Genomic DNA, 19,816 nt, shown 5'->3' on the forward strand with positions numbered 1-19,816 from the left:
AGAATATCAAGAGTGCTGAGACTGAGGTATATATTTCTTTTCTGTACTTTTCAATCTCATCATTAAAAAGATTAGTCTCATGCTCCCATGATGTACACAATCATTTGTAACAGTCTGTAGCCGTGGTTCTTAACCTTCCTAATGCTGTGACTCTCTAAATAGTTCCTCATGTTGTGATGACTTCCAACCATAAAATTATTTTCTTGCTACTTAATAGCTATAATTTTGCTACTGTTATGAATTGTAATGTAAATATCTGTGTTTTCCAATGGTCTTAGGTAACCCCTGTGAAAAGATCATTTAACCTTAATGGGGTCATGACACAGTTTGAGAACTGCTGCTGTATAGTGTTATGTGTATCAGTAAGAAATAGGAAAACCCCTAGTGGACTGTCCACATCATTCAAGGGCTGGACACTTCGTGTCTGTTATTCTCAAGTAAAACATGAATGTACCTCAGTGTTAATGTTAGACTGTTCCTGCTTCTTAATTCTACATTCTAGATTCTGGAACAGGAAATCAACACCAGACTAGGTATGGTCTGAGGGCAAGTACCCCAAGGAAGAGGGGTCAGCTATGAAATTGGAGTGAGTCCACATGGGGTTTGTGTGATGTGTGAATTGTTTCCCCTTGCTCTTTTCTAAAATTAGTTTTTAAAAATGATCAAGAATAATTGTTGTAATGAAAAAAAAAACTACTCTATAGAAGATGGATACTTCTTACTAAAGAGGTAAAGGTGAGATTTGAATTGGGAAAATTCCAGGTGACTCCCAATGCAGCCTGGGCAATTGTCGGTGTTAGGCCTGAATGACTGGGGAACAGGACAGAGGGGAGACTGTCCTAGACTATCAAGATGAGTCCCATTTAATCACATAGGCCCTTAGTAGGCAGAGAACTTTGGCTGGAATCAGATGCAGAAAGTGAAGGTAGAGTATTTCAAAGAATGAACATTTAGTTTACTTTTCTTGTCTTTGATGAGCATTTAATTTACTTGTTCCTGGCTTTAAGGCTGAACTGTCCTCAATGTGAGTGGCTTCTGAAAGCCAGAGGCAAGAAAATGGGTTCTTTGCAGTGTCTCCCCAGAAGGAACTATTCCTGTTCTTATTAGTCCAGTGTAAGTGAACTGATTCCAGTCTTAAAAAAATGGAGAGAACTGATGTGTGGTTTTAAGCCACAGTTTTTTTGTGATAATTTGTTGTATTATCTATAGGTGATACCCCTCACTATTTTTTTTAGACTCCCAACTGAAGTATTTTGTGTGTGTCCTCTTTCTCAGCAAGTTAGTAAACCAACCCTTTCCACTCCATACCCATAAAAAAATGTAAAAAGGAAAAAAGAATTCTGTCGGCACTGGCTTCTGTCCTTTTACCATTTTAGCAGCCCTGAATTTTAGTGCTGATTTAGATTATTAAATTCTGTGAATGTATTTGGGTGTGATGGCACACACCTTTAATCCCAGCACTTGGGAAGCAGAGGCAGGCAGATCTCTTGTGAATTAGAGGTTAGCCTGGTCTACCTAATGATTTACAGGACAGCCAAGGCTACTAGTGAGACCCTGACTTAACAACAAAAATAAATAATAAAATCCTGTGAATGAGTGAAAAGAAATCTCAGAAAAGATAGAGTATATTTCTCTTAAATTTACTCCCATCCCCTCCCACTTGTGTGGCCAAGAAGGCACATTTCAGCATCATAAAGCATGTGTAGAACCCAGGAATGCCATGGCTAGAGCAGGGTTTTCCATCCAACATGGAGATTGTGGGAACATTTATAATTATGGCCACTGTCTTAATAATTTCCATTAATCTACATCCTTTTGATGCTAAAGTTATCAGTGCTCAAGTATGGCTGCAGATTGTTCATTAGACTGGGCCTCTTAGTTGTCTTGTTAGTTCAGCAACTGTATAGAGTACCTGCAGTACTCCTAAGAGTTGGTACTACAGTAGAATGCAGAACAAGGTGTTTACAATTCAGCAGGGGAGAAAAACAGGTACACATCATATAAAAACAGGTACATATCAGATGGTTTTTGAGACCTGGAAGAAAAATAAAGCTGAGAAGGGATGGGGTGTATGTGTTGGACAGAAGTGATTACAGTTTTAAAAACAGGTCAGGGAAGTCCTCACTGAGATGATTCATAATGACCTATGAAACATGAGGGAATGAGCCAGTAGTTACTTAGGGAAGAATATTCCTGCAGAGGCAAGAACATACTGTATTTGAGGAACAGCCAGAAGACCACTGTGACGAGAATGAGATGATGTGAGATGGGGCCAGGGAGGTAACAGAGAGCAGTTAATTAAAATACTGCTGCCCCCCCCCCCCACCAAATGCTAAGACAGCTATGGTAACCTGTATAATTGTTGAAGATACTCTCCCCACAATTGTATTGCACATCTCCAACCTGTGAGTTTAGGTTTGATCATTCACTTCCTTTCACAGTGAAGGGCAGTTGCATGTGTGACATGTGAGGGGTGTGAGTGATGTCATGTAACAAGACGTTAGGGTTTAGGGAGGAGAAACCTTCCATCATGTCAGTTACAGGGAAGAGCAATTAAGCCATAGATGGAACTTGTTCATGAGCAGTAGTTAAAGAAGTGGCTTTATTGCAGAGGCAGGTGAGGAGAACAAAACTTTGTGGAAAAAAGTCCATTTACAGGAAAACATCTATGACTCTGAAAAGATAAATGGTTTCAGAATATGAACAACCAAGTCTGAGCAGAAGAAAACTAATAACTAGTATATAAGTATATGCTTTATCTAGGCTTATTTATGCTTTAACAGGCACTCAGCATTCATGGTCATTTCTGAGAAACTAATATGCAAGTTTTAAAAATTAAGTGTCTTATTCAGTGGCTCTTAGTATTCTCTCATAAGGTTGTTCAGTCACCTCCATTCTGTAATTTCGGGACAGTTTTCATTATCCACAAGAAAGCGAAATATACCTGTTAGCATTCTTCTACTCCCCAAGACCCTGACAACCAGTAATCTATTTTCAGTGTGTGTTTGGAATTCTATACTTTGTACATCCATAAAAAAAATAAAACGTGGCTTTTTGTCACTTTTTCATTTCATTTAGCATATGTTTTCAAGGTTCATATTATATTAGCATTCCTTTTTGTGGCTGAGAAATATGTCACCATATGATTAAAACTATATTTTTTTGCGTATTGGTTGATGCATATTTCAGCTTCTACTTTTTGACTGTTAAGAATAATGTTGTTCTGAACACATATACAAACTCATGTGCCAATATATTTTCAGTACTCTTAGGTAAATACTTAGGAGTGGAATTGCTGGGTCTTTGCTTGCTTTCTGAGGAACTGATGTCCGTATCACTTGAACCACTTTGTTTCTACCAGTGATGTATGACTGTTTTGACTTCATGTCCTTACCAGCATTATTTTGTGTCCTAGTGGTGTGCAGTTGTTACCTTGGGGAAAAAAATTTTTTTATGTAGTTAAAATGTATACCTTATCCCACAGGTTAGCATTTTTTTCTTCTGCAGGGGAAAGATAGTATTTTAAACTGTGTACCATATCATTTTCCTGCAACTACTCAGCCACAAGTGACTGTAATGTGGAAGTAGCTATATGTTGAGTTGTAAGCAAATGAGTGTGAATGTGTCCAATAAAATTTTATTTATGGACTCTGAAACTTGAATTTCCTGTAATTTCAACTGTGAAATGCAATTAAAAAAAATCGTTTCGCAAAGTAAGCCAGGCCTGGTGGTGCTCAACCTGTAAATCTCAGCACTTAGAGGTACTGACAGGAAGATTGCCCCAAGTTCTGGGCTAGCAAGGACTGTGTAGTAAGAGTCAGTCTCCAAAATGCAAAATAGAACTATAAAAAAAATATTCTTTGCCCAAACACACAAGATTTGGACTAGCTTTTACCCAAGGGCTACAGTTCGATACCTGCTCTACACAAACTATTTAAATGGAAAAGCAAATTGATGAAACTTCTAGTTGAGACTATCAAGCATTTTTTTGTCGTCTTGGCATAGGCAAACGTTTTTAAGTGAAATGAATATCAGAGAAACACATAGAATAAATTTAAGAATTCCTGTTTATCAAATAGTCTCCATTATGTAAGCGAAAAGGTAAGCAATAGAGAAAAGACTATTGCTGGGCTTGCATAGGAGTGGTATTCGGATAAGTAAGGGATCCAGCATGTCAGAGAAAAAACCCATTGAAAATGTGGGCAAATACTTTGGATCTATGCCATCGTGAATGAGGGAATCCAATAAATTCATGGCAGTGTCCAGTTTCATTACATGATATCCCAAGATACTGTATCCGGATGGGTAATATGAAAACAAATGTTGACAAAGCTGTGTTGACAGCAGCACGCGTTTTGCTTATCACTCAGGAGGAAGTCTATATATTTCCAGAAAGAGCTGCAGTCCTAGACCCTGGTCAAGATGTTCACAACAGTTTCTACTTAAAAAGAGGGAGGGGTAGGGTCTTACTATATAGTCCACTTTGGGGTGGAACTCCCTATATAAGCCGGGCTGGCAGAGGACTCAGACAGCCTCCTTCCTGGGTCTCCAAAGTACTGGGTTTGAGAGTGCTGATGTTGCAAATGTGAGCCATCAAGGCTGGCGCACAGCCATTTCCTCTTACAATTCTGGACACAGTACTAATGTCCACCTATGCGCCATGGAAAATTAGACCATCACGTAAAAGTGAAGCTGGCCACCCTCAGAGGAAAGAGCCACAAAACCCTGCTGTACTCAGCATTGATAAACCAGCATTTGAGCGGTGGACGAGGAGACATTGTTTCAAAATTCTACGTGCTGCGGATGTAGCTGAGTGTGAGGGACTAGAAATTAGTCGCTTGCTGATAGGCAGATGGGGAGAAGGCCTATGGCTAGGGAATAGCGATGATGAATTTACAACGTGTCTGGCTGCTTCCTCACCTTCCTGACCTGAGACAAGAGCCTGGCAGCTTAAAACAAAGCCTCATGGGCTTCTCCTCCTGCCAGGAGGGCCCCTGCTGATGGGCTGCCTCAACAAGTTCACAGCCTGACCAGGACATGTTTAAACAACAGATGTGGGTCAGTAAGCTGTCCTGTCTCTCTTCAAACTGGCCAATCCTAAATTAGGGGAAGAAGAGAAGCTGGGCTTTGGCTTTCAGCTTCGCAGACAGTCTGTGTTCTTCCTCACCCTGTAATAAAAGCCATTCTTGACCGGCTGATTTCTGTCTGCGTTTCAGAGTTTGTCCGCTGCTGTTACTCTAGATTTTTTTTGTTTTTGTTTTTGTTTTTGTTTTTTTCCTCCCTGCCTTTTAATTCTTTAACTGGCGAGAAAAAGAACTCTATCAAGACCCCTAGCTGGTAACACAGAAAGGCGCTGGCCTCGCTGGGCTCCTTGGGCCATATCCCGCAGAAGGGTAGGTGGGCAGACAACGGGAAAGGAGCCATCGCAGGAGGACGACCTCACTTGGGAGGTTTGCACAGTCGGGGATAGGTGGCTGGAGTTTTTCGGTTCATTAAGCCTCCGCAGTTGGCATAGACTAAAAGCTTCAGAGCTGGAGATCGGAAGACAAAAGGAAGCGGGTTATTACGGATTTTCGCACCCAGCCGTTACTGACCTCGGGCAGCTCAGGCAAACCTCACTCGGGAACCTAGCGTGCACACACGCAGGCCACTTAATGCCGTGTCGTGAGGGTTGTGCCCTTGGAGGTGACTGGGCATCTCCCGATTATCTGGGTGGGGTTCCCCCCACACTTCCGCAGAGGGGGAGCAGAGCCCTTGACCTTCGTGTCTGGATGCCCTGGGGTCTGAAGCAGAGGCTGGGCGGTCGTAGCTTAGTCGTGCCCTTTGTCCTGGGTGATCCCACGTGTCTTCTCACCCCGCAGGACACAGATAACAGTTCTTTCTTCTTTGGGGTCCGACTCCTTGAGGTTCGCCTGCCTGTGTCAGTGCGAACCTCGAACCTCGCTGCTTCCCTCCAAGTCCTCATGCAGACTCAGCTCCTCCTCGCCTCGCTGCTCACTCCCTTCCCTTCTCAGGGTTAGGGACAGGAATACCTGTTTCCTGTGTCCACTCCCATGCTTTCTTCTCTGTACCTTTCTGCCCACCAACCCTTCCCCTGCCTCCCTTTTTCTCACAGAGACAGCGTCCCCTCCCTGCACCTGTGCATTCTTGCTTTCTCTTTCCTAGAGGCTGTGAATCTCCCAGCCGGTCTTCCTTCTCTCCCTGCTGGCTGCTACATTCCCCTCATCCACCACAACAGGTGAACTGGGTTGCGTTTACCCACAGGCCCCTAATGTCCACTCCTTTCCGGGGTCAGACATCCCAGACTTGGATGGGTTCTCAACTCAGCACCTAGTGTAGTCACTCTGTAAATGACCGCTTCCTCTCCATCCCTCAGCTTTTACCTTGAAGTTTTTTTCTATTATCCACACCCCTCCCCGCTGTGTCTTCAAAATCCAATGCGTCTACCTTTAAGAAATTCCCAGAATCCAATTAGTTCCTCACTTACGTTCTCACTACTTTCTCCCCTGCCTCTGACTCTCCCTAGGTCTATTTACCAGACACCAGGAGCTTGTCAGAATCATGACCTTTCACCACTTTAAACCTTGACCCCTTCAGCTCAGGAACTTGTCCTCACAAGCCTAGGCATGGGGCTGCTAGCCCAGGAAGAATTTGTTGCTAGGTTTACAAGTGATGTGAGCCTGCATCAAATTGGAAGTCAGAGCTCAAGCCTGCTGTCCTGGGCAGTGAGTGCATTCTCAGTTTGCTTGGCCTTGTGAGCGACGGTAAGAAACTGGAACAGTTATTCCGAATACAGAAAACACATACAGGTCTGTATATACCGTAAGTTTGTAGAGTACGTGTTGGATGGTAACCATGGTGTATTTTGTTCTTTGCATTTTTTCATTACAGTGTGTCAGTCAGATCCACTGCTTAAACATTGTTGTCTGGAAGAGTATGGCACACAGTAAGTGTCCAGTAAATTTTTTCTGAGTGAATAAAAAAAGGCTGTCTCTGTAACTACAAGATCACAGAATGAGTGTGCAATGCACCCAGCACTTTTTCTTCCTTCCTTCCTTCCTTCCTTCCTTCCTTCCTTCCTTCCTTCCTTCCTTCCTTCCTTCCTTCCTTTCCTTTCTTCTTTCTTTTTTATTCTTTGACCACTGTAGAGCTTTCCCATTTAGAATACATGCTGCCTCAAGCAGTATGGAGTATGGGGTGTGTGGAGTTGATATGCTTGATGCAGTGAACTTGGCCACTTGCTTTTTTCACCAGTTTGTGTGGTACTCAGAGCTTTCAACACTTTTCCCTCCCAGGTAGTAGTCATCTTATGAGGATGTTGAGTTGACATGTTTCTTTGTCTCCTTTTCCTTGTGAACGTGCAAGTTTTCAGATTTTGTTTTGTTTTGAGATGGGCTTGCTGTGTAGCTCAGGCTGGACTTGGTCACACAGTCCTCCTGCCTTAGCCTTCCAAGTACCGGGATTATAATTTACACCATCATGACAGACATGTTTTCTTCCCTCCCCTCCTCTCCCCTTTTTCTTTTCTTTTTGTAGTTCTAGCAGTACATTGGGAGATACGTGAACATTGTCCTTGTGAAACAGAATTTTATTTTATTTTATTTTATTTTGCAATACAATTCAGTTCTACATATCAGCCACGGATTCCCTTGTTCTCCCCCCTCCCGCCCCCCCTCCCCTTCCTCCCAGCCTACCCCCCATTCCCACCTCCTCCAGGGCAAAGCCTCCCCCGAGGACTGAGATCAACCTGGTAGACTCAGTCCACACAGGTCCAGTCCCCTCCTCCCAGGCTGAGCCAAGCAACCCTGTATAAGCCCCAGGGCGAAACAGAATTTTTATTGCCTGACAATTTTCAAACTCGTTTGACCCCTTGCCCAACATCTAAATTTAGTCCATGTAATATGTTATGTATTATGTTGATGTGTATATGACATGTATATTTATGTGTGGATTTATATGGAATTTTGTGTGTACATCTCTGTATCACATTTATATGTGTGTTCATATGTATACATGTATGAGCATGAATGTTTTTGCATTTGCATATCATGTGTATTTATATATTGTTATGTATGAGACAAGGACAATTACATAATGTGCTGTACACATGTGTAAGTATAGTTCATGTGTGATGAGATAGTATTTACTAAGGATGAGCTCCTTTGATGTTACCTTTGAATCTCATTTTGTGTCATTGTAAAATAAAGACTGTTAACCCATCACATTCATTACCTTGTATTTAATTTTCTTATTTCAGCAGTACTTAGGAATTATCTAAATCGGTTTCTAAAGAAAATTCACCATTTTTTATGCTAAGCAAAAGATGTTAATGATGTAGGAACTACCCATAATATAATGTTAAGTGTGGTACATATCCAACTTAAATAAGCAGTTTGACTCCAAACTGTGCTAAATGACCCTCTAGGTAGAGGATCAGAAAAAATGTACTTAAGACTTGATAGTGAGATTATGGATGATTTGTGCTTTTTAACATTCTGTATATTTTCCAGGTTTTCTGTAATGAGTGTGTACTATATTATTTTGCAGTGAGGTGTTATTTTGTTTTTGTTTTTGTTTGTAATACTGGGGATTGAACTCCGGGCTCCATATTTGTTAAGCAAGTGCTTTTACTAATGATATACTGTGACACTGAAACAGGAACAACACACCTCACAAGTTAATGGGAGAACAAAACAAAACAAAATGACGAAAAACAAAACTAGAGGGTTAAGAGCTCTGCAGTTAAGACAGTTGGAAAGAAGTTCCTGATTTTCCTATATTAAGTCCTTGTAAGTTAAGGTTTCTTTTTTTTTTTAAATACATTTTTTTAAATGAAAGATTTATTTATTTATTAGGTATACAGCATGTATGACTGCAGGCCAGAAGAGGGCACTAGATGTCATTACAGATGGTTGTGAGCCACCATATGGTTGCTGGGAATTGAACTCAGGACCTCTGGAAGAGCAGTCAGTGCCCTTAACCTCTGAGCCATCTCTCCAGCCCCCAAAAGTTAAGGTTTCTAATTGTAATTAAGAAGTTCCCGTTTGTCCTGTGTTAAATCCTAGTTAAAGAATAAGTTCTTGTTCGTCCTGTGTTAAGTCCTGGCAAAATAAGGTTTCTAATTGTAATTAAGAAGAAGTTCCTGTTTGTTCTATGTTAAGTCTTTGCTAAAGATGGTTTCTATTTATAATTAAGTTTCTGTTTCTTAGGTCGGATATAAACTGCTTGTTCCCCCATTTTTGTTATATCCTCCTCTTGATAACTGCCAACCCTTTAGCCCCCATGAACACCCTATCTCTCTTATAAACGAAACTTCTGGAGGTCAGCAGGGGCTGCTCTCTCAAATCCCAAATTAGGGTGAGGCAGCCAGCTGGCCAGTTTCAAGTCTAGGGTGCACCCCCAAATACAGATTACTTTAATTAGAAGTTATGGACTTGGTCTTTTTTTTCTCATGAATATCAGGTTTAATAATACCCCTTGGAGCCTGTAGTAAGTTTTACTAGTGAAACATTTAAATATTTAATAGTTAAAATATTGAGTAAATGCTCTGGTTTTTTTTGTTTTTTTGTTTTTTTTTTTTGGCTTGGAACTTTTAGAAGCTTATCTCTCTTCTGTAGTAAAGAGATCAAATAGCCTTGACCATGAATCATTGGTCAGCTGTTGGCAGCAGCTGGAAGCCCAACATATTTCATATTTGGCCAGAGTAGCCTGTGGTTTGGACACTCTGCTTTACCCTAATCCCACTTCTTAGAGGCTGAGATTCTTAACATACCTGTTCTCTGCTGCTTCAAAACCTATCTGCAAGATTTTCCACGTTAAGAATTTCCCCAGGTGGTAACTTGATGGATTTCTTATGGTTCCAGCTGGTGTCATATTTCGCCCATTAGCTCATTTGTAACCACCTATTGAACATCTTATGAGAAATATGTTACTAAATTTATTCTTGCCAAGTTATTAGGGAATCCTGACCATAGAGTACTTCTCCCAGAAGAATTTACACTCTCCCATCTTTGTATTTTGACAAGTTTCTGAACTATTACAACAGAAAATTGAAAGAGTAGTGAACACCCATTGTGCACTGTGTAAATTTAGCAGTTAATACATGTAATATATAATGTATATTAATTATAATATAAATATAATTATATATTATGTGCTGATAATATGTGTTTACGTTGTGTGCATGCTCATATATCCTTGTTTGTGAGTATGACCTGTATATTTATGTGTAAGTTTATATGTATTTTGTATATGTGTATTATAAACATATTAAGACTATATGTATGTTCATATATGTATATGAGTATGACTGCATTTGAATATATGTTTATTTATATATTTTGCTAATTTATTTGCATATACCATTTGGAAATAAGTTTTTTAAGTAGGACACTTTACTCCTAAATATTTCTTTACTTGCATTTGAAGAGAAATAACATTGTTCAGCACAACTCTTAACACCATTACCACACTGAAGCAAAGGAACAGTAATTTATTACTATCATTTGATACCCATTTATGTTCAGGTTTTTGCAGTTTCCTCTAGGACACCTATGTTCTGCAGCCAGGAGGCTTTTAAGCATCATTTGTTTCTAACAGTTTTGAAATAATTATATAATTATAGGATATGTGCTTAAGAGTGTATCACGAGGGTTGGGGATTTAGCTCAGTGGTGGAGCCCAAGGCCCTGGGTTTAGTCCTCAGCTCCAAGAAAAAAAAAAGAGTGTACCATGCCCAATTTTTCCTAGAATTCTTATAGTGCTGTGTTTTACACTTAAGACCATGACCCATTTTGAGTGGATCCTTAGAAGATAAGGGTTTAACTTCATTCCCTTGCATTTGGATATCCAGCTTTTCCTCACCCTTGTCTGAAAGGGCTGCTTTTTTTCCATTGTTGAAAGTCATTTAACATATGTGCGATGTTTATATCCATGCTCTATATTCTGTACTATTGGTCTATATGTCTGTCTCTCTTCAAATTTTGTAATCAACAAATGTAAAGCCTCCAATTTGTTTCTTCAAGATTATTTTGGTGATTCAGAATTTCTTGAGATTTCATATGAATTTTAAAATGGATGTTTCTATTTCTTCAGATAATATTTTGGGGATGTTGATAGGGATTACATTGAACATGTAGAGTGCTTTGGGTAGTACTCACATCTTAATGGTATTAAGATGGTATAAGTCTTCTAGTTCCTGAGTATGCGGTAATTTTCCATTTATTTTTATCTTCTTTGATTTCCTTCAGTAACATTTTTTACTTTTCTGTATATGAGTCTTCCCTTCTTGGTTAGAGTGCTATTGTAAATGCAGTTTTGTCCTTAATTTGTGTTTGGGTTGTTCATTGTTGGTGTATAAAAATGTGACTGATTTTCCTTTGTTGATTTTGTATTCTGTAACATCTGAATGCATCAGTTCGAACAGATTTTCTGTGGGTATTCTTTGCTGTTTCAAGAGTGTATAATCATGTTATTCATGAATAGTGATATAGGGAGAGGTGAGGAGGAGAACAGTTGTGCTTGGACTGATAGTGAGACCTCAGGAGTCATCAAAGAAGCATCTTAGAGACAACGGGACATAAACTTCTCCTTGATGGGGGACTTTGAAACAAGACTGGATCTTTTCTCTTAAAATGGAGTAGCATATCATATATGTAGAAACAGTGGTTTCTACATATATCATACATATATATTTGCACAGTTGCTGTTTTGTGTTATTAGAAATTTGACTCTGGCTGCCTTCAGAGAGAGTGCCTAAAGTAAATCCCACCATAGTTCCAGTGCTTTGAATTCCCTCCTGACTTGGTAGTTCCTCAATTTAGTAAGGTCCAGGGCAGTGTGCCTCGGTCCCTCTGAGAAGTTGAATTCACTGTTGCTCTTATTTGCTTCTCTTTATGAAGTGTGGAAAATCCACAAGGACTGTGTCTACTCTGTAGGACTGTGTGGACATCTCCTCACAGTAGACCTTTGGGGAAATTCCCCTTTTCTCACACTCCTTGAATCTGCCAAGTTTCCCACTTGCCAGAGAGCCCCTCTTTCCCACCAATCTGTAAAGTACAGAATAGGTTTTAGGCTGTCCCTGCAGGGCTTTGAAGATGTTGATGTCACAGATGGAGTCCAGCCTTAGGCTTGGGAGGACTTGTTAAATACAATACTGCCTTATCGACCTGACTGCATCATCAATTTTTTGAGCAACATATTGATAAAATTAAGACTAATTTGTTTAGAACCTCTGCAAATGATCGTATTTGTGTTATAGGAAAACATGCTTAAGGAAATGTTTAATGCTGGATTGTGAGGAGTCAAGGAGAGCAAGGAACCAAGTAAAGGATGCTTTGCTGTTAAGGGTTGTATGTAACTCACACAACTATAGAAGAGAGACTAGGATAAAGAATACCACACATTTCAAAGAAATGCTCTCCATTGGTGTGTTCAGCCTAATTAGTTTGACTAGTTACTGGGCAGATGTTCACTTGCATAGGATCATTGTCTATGTTAGGACTAAAAGTAATCCTGGAGCTCTGACTCCATCCTTAGTTCAGTTTGACGGTTGTCTAGATACTATATGCATGAAATCCTATATTGGTGAAGTATGTGTGAGTAAACATACTTCTCTCACTTGTTCCAAGGAGCTTCTTGACTTTCCCTTCTAGAAGACAGTTTCTGTTATATGGGATGTAACAGAGCTTCTAGGAGGAAATCAGAGGCCACCAGTGATGATGAGAAAATATGGCTGCATTTACTTTATTCTAGGATCCAGCAGTATTAGCACCAAAGAAAGAATACTGTAGGGATGTGCTGCAGCATTGCTTTGGGATGCTGGGGACTACTTTCCTCTGGAGAGATGGAGGCCTTAGGAAAATATTTTGAGAGGTAGACAATCACTCTAGTATGTTTATATTATTGACATCTCATCATTGTTGAATTGGATAGGTTAAAGGTAAAAAGACATTTCAAGATTTTTGTTTTCTTGAATAATGCCTAATTGTGGAAAAGTAAAATAAAGGTGTTAGGAGAGGCAGCTGTTCACTTGATGAAAGGATCGTGGCAGTGCAGGAACAGTTAATGTTGAGGTGCTGCTTCTGAGCCCACCTACCATTAACACAGCAAAATAACAGCTCTGCCAATCCTGGTTTTCTCAGAAGAGCAGGCTTGTTTTTCAACCCTAAGAACAATGAAGTCAGCATAAGGCGAAGAGAGACATTTGCTGAGGAGTAGAACTTCTCTTGAACCTCTGAACTGATTGACACAGGCAGGATAAAAAAAAGGTAGCAGTGACTAAGAGCTGAAAGCCCTGAGAGGAGCCAGGGGTGGAATACAGACACTAGAGCCAAGATCGCACAGTTCCCACATGCGTGACTCTCATCAGAAGTCATTTTGACCTTGAAGTAGTCAGAGATTGAGGAGGCGTTAAAGAAGGGCACAGCTGTGCATGTTGGAGGGCAGTAGGTGTAGTTATAAAAGGGATACAGGCAGGGTAGATGCTTTCGTGTTGGAAATGCTCCTTTCGATGTTAACTGTTCTACGTTTTGCAAAGATTGCCATTTGAGTTGTGTAATACTGTACACTGCATCAGTGTTTAGTCTTTGTTAAAAATGTGGGAGAATCTACGATATCTTTTCTTTTTTGGTTTTTCCAGACAGGGTTTCTTGTACAGCCTTGGCTGTCCCAGAACTTGCTCTGTAGACCAGGCTGGCCTCAAACTCATAGAGATCCGCCTGCCACTGCCTCCCAAGTGCTGGGATTAAAGGTGTGCACCACCACTGCCTGGCTAATCTATAATATCTTAATAAATATTACATGTTAAAATAAACCCAGTATCCTGGCTGATGTATTAGATATTCTATCACTTGAGAAATACCTGAGAAAATAACTGTAAGGGAGGAAAGATTTATTTTGGCTCACAGTTGCAGAAGTTACAGTTGCTGATTGGCTGGTGCCATTGTTTTTGAGTCTCGATTGGGGCAGAACATCATGGTGTAAGTGTTCATCTTTTGTCATCCAAGAAGAGAGAGGGGGAAGAGGGAAGTGAAGAGAGGGAAGGAAAAGAGGAGATGGAGGAGAAATAAAAGGGCTAGGGACAAGATATCCTTCGAAAGCTCATCCCCAGTGTTCCATTCTCAACCAGCCTCCCACCCTAGCTCCCAAAGTTTCCACCAACTCCCCAAAATAGCCCTATCATGTGGGGCATACATGGGCTGCAAAGAGGGTGCCCGAGAGAAATTCAGATAAATAGAGCTTAAGCTTTAAGTTGTTTACACAGAGAGTGGATACAAATGGTACCAGAGGAAGTTAGTTTAAGCTGTTTGTGCAGAGAATAGATACAAAGGATGGCTAAGAGAAAGTTAGCCTGGGTTGTTTGGAGATTAGAGACTAATAGTGAGAAAGAAAGTTAGCTCAAGTTATGCTAAGATAAGATACTAAAAACAGGAGATGGTGTCAGGACCTAAACAACTTGTAAATAGGGTGATCTTTAAAATGATTGGTTGGTTCCTTCATCCCCCTCCTAGGGTTCTGAGGTTTTCTGGTATAAAAGAGGTTTACTGCCCATCAATAAACGAGTTCTTGCTTGACTTGACTCCCCACTGCGTCTGATTGTCTCCGGGTAAGAGGGAGGCTGGGTAATGGACCTTTCCTCCGTTCCAGGCCACCTCTTCACAGGTGACCTAAGTTCCCGGTGGGGCAGGTCCCCACACTACCAGCTGGGGAGCAAAACTTCAGCACAAGGATCAACCGGGGACATTTCATTTTTAAACCTTAACAGCTGCATAGTCTGAACATATTATTTGGGCATCCTTGGTCTAGGGGGAAGATAGATGCTTAAGCAACAAATGCAAAGTCAAAATGAGCTTGAATTCAAGCCAGGAGACATTGGTGTGATGGGGAAAGATGTCACGGATTTGTGGGCAGGTGTGGAGGGATATGCTCCCTGAGGAGGTAGCCATGAAGAGTCTGGGGCCAAGGATACTTTGTGTTGCCTGTGAGAACTGAAACAGACTACAGATGTTCCCCAGGAACCGTGAGTACCCGAACCTACGAACCTGCGTGAGACCGAACCTGCGTGAGAGTCCTGTAACAGCTGTGGTCATTGGAGGTCTTTAGTGTACCGCAGGGTTCCCTTTGGTACATGTTACAAGGTGTTGGAGCCAGGGTCCAGTTATGATTGTGGTGCCACTAGGGAACTCCGTTTCTCACCTGATAAAACTTTCTCAGAGGAAACTGTGAGATGTAGGTAGCTGTTGTTTGCCAGTGGCAGGATGCATGGGAGGTGCTCATGGGGCTACAGGTAGGACTAGAATAACGGCCTCTATGTTCCACATGTGCAGCTAGAGACCAGGGATTCTGTTAACTTGGTGCTTGGGGCAAGAGGCTCCTTAAAAGTCTATTTGTCCCACTTCCAGGTCAGGCTTCTTTGGTGGATATTATTTATTGTGTGTTAAGATTAAAAATACCTAAAGCTATTTTTATTCTCTACAAATGGCTCTGTCTTTCCTATCTTTCATGTCTTCCTGTGCTGCAGGTCCATATCTGAAAAAATAAACCTATGGATGCCTAGCTAGTTGCTTATTTTGCTGGTCTCTCTCTTTCTCTGTCTCTCTGTCTCTATCTCTATCTCTCTGTACATACACATTTCCCCTAAACATTCCCTATATAATATACATGATGAAAATATAGGCAATAACATGTTTCAGAATTTTTACAAAGTAAACATACTGTGTGTTTTGGGTCTTCCTCTTTCACAAATTGTGCTTGAGGGGTTTGCTAATAATTGTTTCATATACCTGTGGTTATTTATTTTAACTTTTTAAAATATAGGGTCTTGTTGTGCAGGCCAGGCTGGCCTTGAACTCCTGATCCTCTTGCTTCAACCTTCCCGGGGCTGCAGATTGGAGGTATATGTCATCACACCCAACCAGTTACTTATTTTTGTTGATGTATGTAAATCAACTATAAGTTATTCATCTGTTATCCAGTTGGTGAACATTGGATATATTGGAAATAGCATTGCTGTGAATTTGGGTATACATTTCTCTTAGGTGTGAGCCTATAGAGGAATTGTGTACAGGATGGGCAGAGAGTCAGGTTAGTGGATACTTGCCTGGCTTGTTTAAGCATTTACCTGGCAACAATTTTAACTCTCTCTAGCTTTCTCTCTCTCTCTCTCTCTCTCTCTCTCTCTCTCTCTCTCTCTCTCTCTCTTTCTCTTTCCCTCATCTGTAAGGTTTCAAATATTTTCCCTTTTATTCCCAGTTTGGGAAACAAAAGTCCAATGGAAGCATCAACTCAGGATGATTTTTCAATAATTACTTAATTTTGCAAACATGGGAAGGTTCATCAGGATTGGTTTCTTTTTATCTGCATTAAGAGAAATCTGGGAATATGAGGACCAGGTAGAAATAGACCATCTACACTCAGAATGACATTTAAGCAGGATGTCATCCTTCAAAGAAGACTCTGAGGTCACGTGAAAAGCTGTAGTTTTTACAGCTCTGGGGACAGCGTAAGTCTGCTCAGACCTCATCATGTTGAAGAGTTCCAATAAGAAAAGAGTGCCATCAGCAAGCCTTAAATATTTCAGTTAGATGGTCACTGGCAGAAAGGCTCTAAAGATAGCACGCTGGACAGAAACAAACTGGTACCTCCTGCCATCATTCTGTGTACCTCTGTCTACAAGGTGCAGTTGTCACAGAAAGGCAGCTATGCAGAGACGGATGTGAGGTGGTTTTTGATTAAAGAACATATGCTGGAAAACATAAATTGTAGTCCAAAGCCGATCTTTCCTTGGTGTTAATCAGCTTAATGGCTTTACCATAGTCCATGTGGAATCATCATTGTGGGGTCCCGTCATCCTTTTGAAGATTTCGAAGTTGCTGTTTAGGCGTGGTCATGGTTCCCTGCAGACTTTTTTTTTTCCTTGTGTGTGAAGGTATCTTTATTCTGAAAAGAAAAATTTTGGGTTAATTGTCAAATTCTAGGAAAGGTACCTATATCCTTTGTTGTCCAGTCTGAGCATAATGGGAAAATGTAGGGCTTGTCTCAAGTTCTTGCTCGAGTTGTCTGTGAATCTGTATCATCTCAGCTAGTCATCTTGAAATTGTCTTTAGCTCAGTGGTAGAGCGCTTGCTAGGCTCTACCACTGGGTTTGGAAAAAAAAGGGGGGGGGCTGGAGAGATGGCTCAGAGGTTAAGAGCACTGACTGCTCTTCCAGAGGTCCTGAGTTCAATTCCCAGCAACCACATGGTGGCTCACAACCATCTGTAATGACATCTGGTGCCCTCTTCTGGTCTGCAGTCATACATGCTGTATACATAATAAATAAATAAATCTTTTTTTAAAAAAAGCAAAACAAAACAAAAAATAATTGAATTCAATTCATGCCATAGTTAAGACACCTCAAAATATTCCCTCTGGCCACCGGGCAGTGGTGGCACATGCCTTTAATCCTAGCATTCCCGAGGCAGAGATCCACTTGGATCTCTGTGAGTTCAAACAGCCAGGCGTGGTAACAAGAGCCTTTAATCCCAGGAAGTGATGGCAAAAAGGTATATAAAGCACGAGGATCAGGAACTAGAGCCTGGTTAAGCTTTTAGGCTTTTGAGAAGCAGTTCAGCTGAGATCCATTTGGATAAGGACACAGAGGCTTCCAGTCTGAGGAAACAGGATCAACTGAGGAATTGGCAAGGTGAGGAAGCTGTGGCTTGTTCTGCTTCTCTGATCTTCCAGCATTCATCCCAATACCAGGCTCCAGGTTTTCTCTTTATAATAAGACCTTCTAAGATTCGTGCTACAGAAATGCCTTTGGAAATGAATGCTATGCTTGCAGTAAATGTGTATCCTCCTTCAGTAAGAAATCTCATTTCACTCGGCACCAGAGGATTCTCAGTTGAAAGAGATCTATTACTGGGGAATCCTTCAAGAATTACAACCTGGTTGTTCATCAAAGAATACATGTAGGAGATGAGCCATATAACTGGGAAAGCTTCAAATTACACTAAGTATGGAAATGCCTTCAATGCTATGTCTGCTTTCATGAAGCATGAAAGGACCCATATGGGAAAGACTTCCTATGAACGTGTCCAGTTTAAGAAGTCCTTCAGTCTCCATTCTTTTCTTGTCTTTCACCATAGAAATCATACTGGAAAATAGCTGTTCAAATGTAATACATGTGAAAAATATTCCTTTGGAGTCTTCTGCCTCCAAATTCTGAGAATTCACACAGGACAAAAGCTGTATGTATGCATTGAGTGTAGAAAGGCCTTCATTAGTGGTTCATACCTTATTAAACACAGAATTCACACTGGAGAAGACTGTGAAGTGTATGGAATTGGAAAATCCTTCAACAGCAGTGGTTACCTTTAAAAAAAAAAAGCATCCAAAATCCTTAACAGAGAGAAACCCTACATATACAGAGTGCCTCCTCCAAGCAGCAGAGAATTCACACTGTTACTGCTGAGAAGCCTTGTGGATTTAATCACCGTGGTAAAGCCTTCAGGAACAGCCCCTCCCTGACCAAGGAGCAGGAGTTACACACTCGAGAGGTCTCTTGCTAGGTTGTCTAACAGGGGACAATTTCCTATTGCGTCGTCCTCTCACATTAGACACAGAGATGTCACACTGGAATAATTTCTGTGGGGACTCGGTGAACATGGGTGGCAGTGACTGTCACATTCTCTTTAGTTACTATCAGAATTCATATTCAGGAGTAGTTGTTTGAAAATATAGCAACTCACCCTGTAGTCCGTGGAGCAGAGCCCCTAAAACATTGTATCTCGAATGAATTAGGATTATTCTGCCAATGTCTAACATACTGGAAAGGAACCTTAGAAACATAACAAATTAAAACCTTCAGAGATGAATTTTTGCTATATCTACGTCCATGAAAAATTTGAATTCTGGTGACAGAATTGAGAGAAGAGAAAGACTTTATTTCTCACTACATTTTTCTGATATGTAAATGTTTATTAATAGGCTTTTTAGGGGTGGGGTTGTAGTTAAATGGCAGGGAGGGCTTTCCTAGCATTTGTGAAGCCCTGACTTCAATCCTCAGCACCACTGAATAAAATCATAGGCCTGAAATGATCATAAAAAGTATTTTATTTAGAAGGCTGGCTCTTTTTTCCCATCAGTAGACTCAGTTAACAAAATCAGTTTAAGGGTCAGTAATATCTGCTGGAATGCTTCTGTTGAAAGAATGCATTTGGAATTAATCCATAGAGGAATAATGTAGAGAACTGTGTTAAGATGATGCATTTCTTTGTGTTTTAAGAAAACTCAGTGGGGCTGGAGTGATGACTCATTGGTTAAGAATGTTTGCTGCTCTTCCAGGGGACCTGAGTTTGGTTCCCAGCATTCACATTGGGCAGCTCACAACCACTTTTGTTCCAGCTCCAGGGGATCCAACTCTGTCTTCTGGTATCTGTAGACACTCAAGTGCACAGATACACACTCACTCATGCATGTGCCACACATGCATGTGAATAAAGTAAAAATGAATATTAAAAACCCTTACGGTAGAAACAGAAGACACCCTACGCTGTGGGGAAAGCTTCCAGAGGGCTGCTTTTCCATAGTTGCTTTATTTGATGAAAATAAAGTATGAACCACATATGCAACTTCTAGTTTTCTAATATTCACATTAGAGAAAGGAAGGAAGAAAAGAAGAGGAAGAAAAGATTTCATGTTATTACACCTACGTAGCTACTGCATTACATACAACTCTAGTGCATTAGGGAATGAGTTCTACAGACTCTCTTGTAGGACATTTGTCCCCGTATAAATCCACACTCAGCTTTTTCATAGATTTCTATTTTTAACAA

Source organism: Peromyscus eremicus, chromosome 1 (assembly GCF_949786415.1).
Source record: "Peromyscus eremicus chromosome 1, PerEre_H2_v1, whole genome shotgun sequence".
Taxonomy (NCBI): Eukaryota; Metazoa; Chordata; class Mammalia; order Rodentia; family Cricetidae; genus Peromyscus; species Peromyscus eremicus.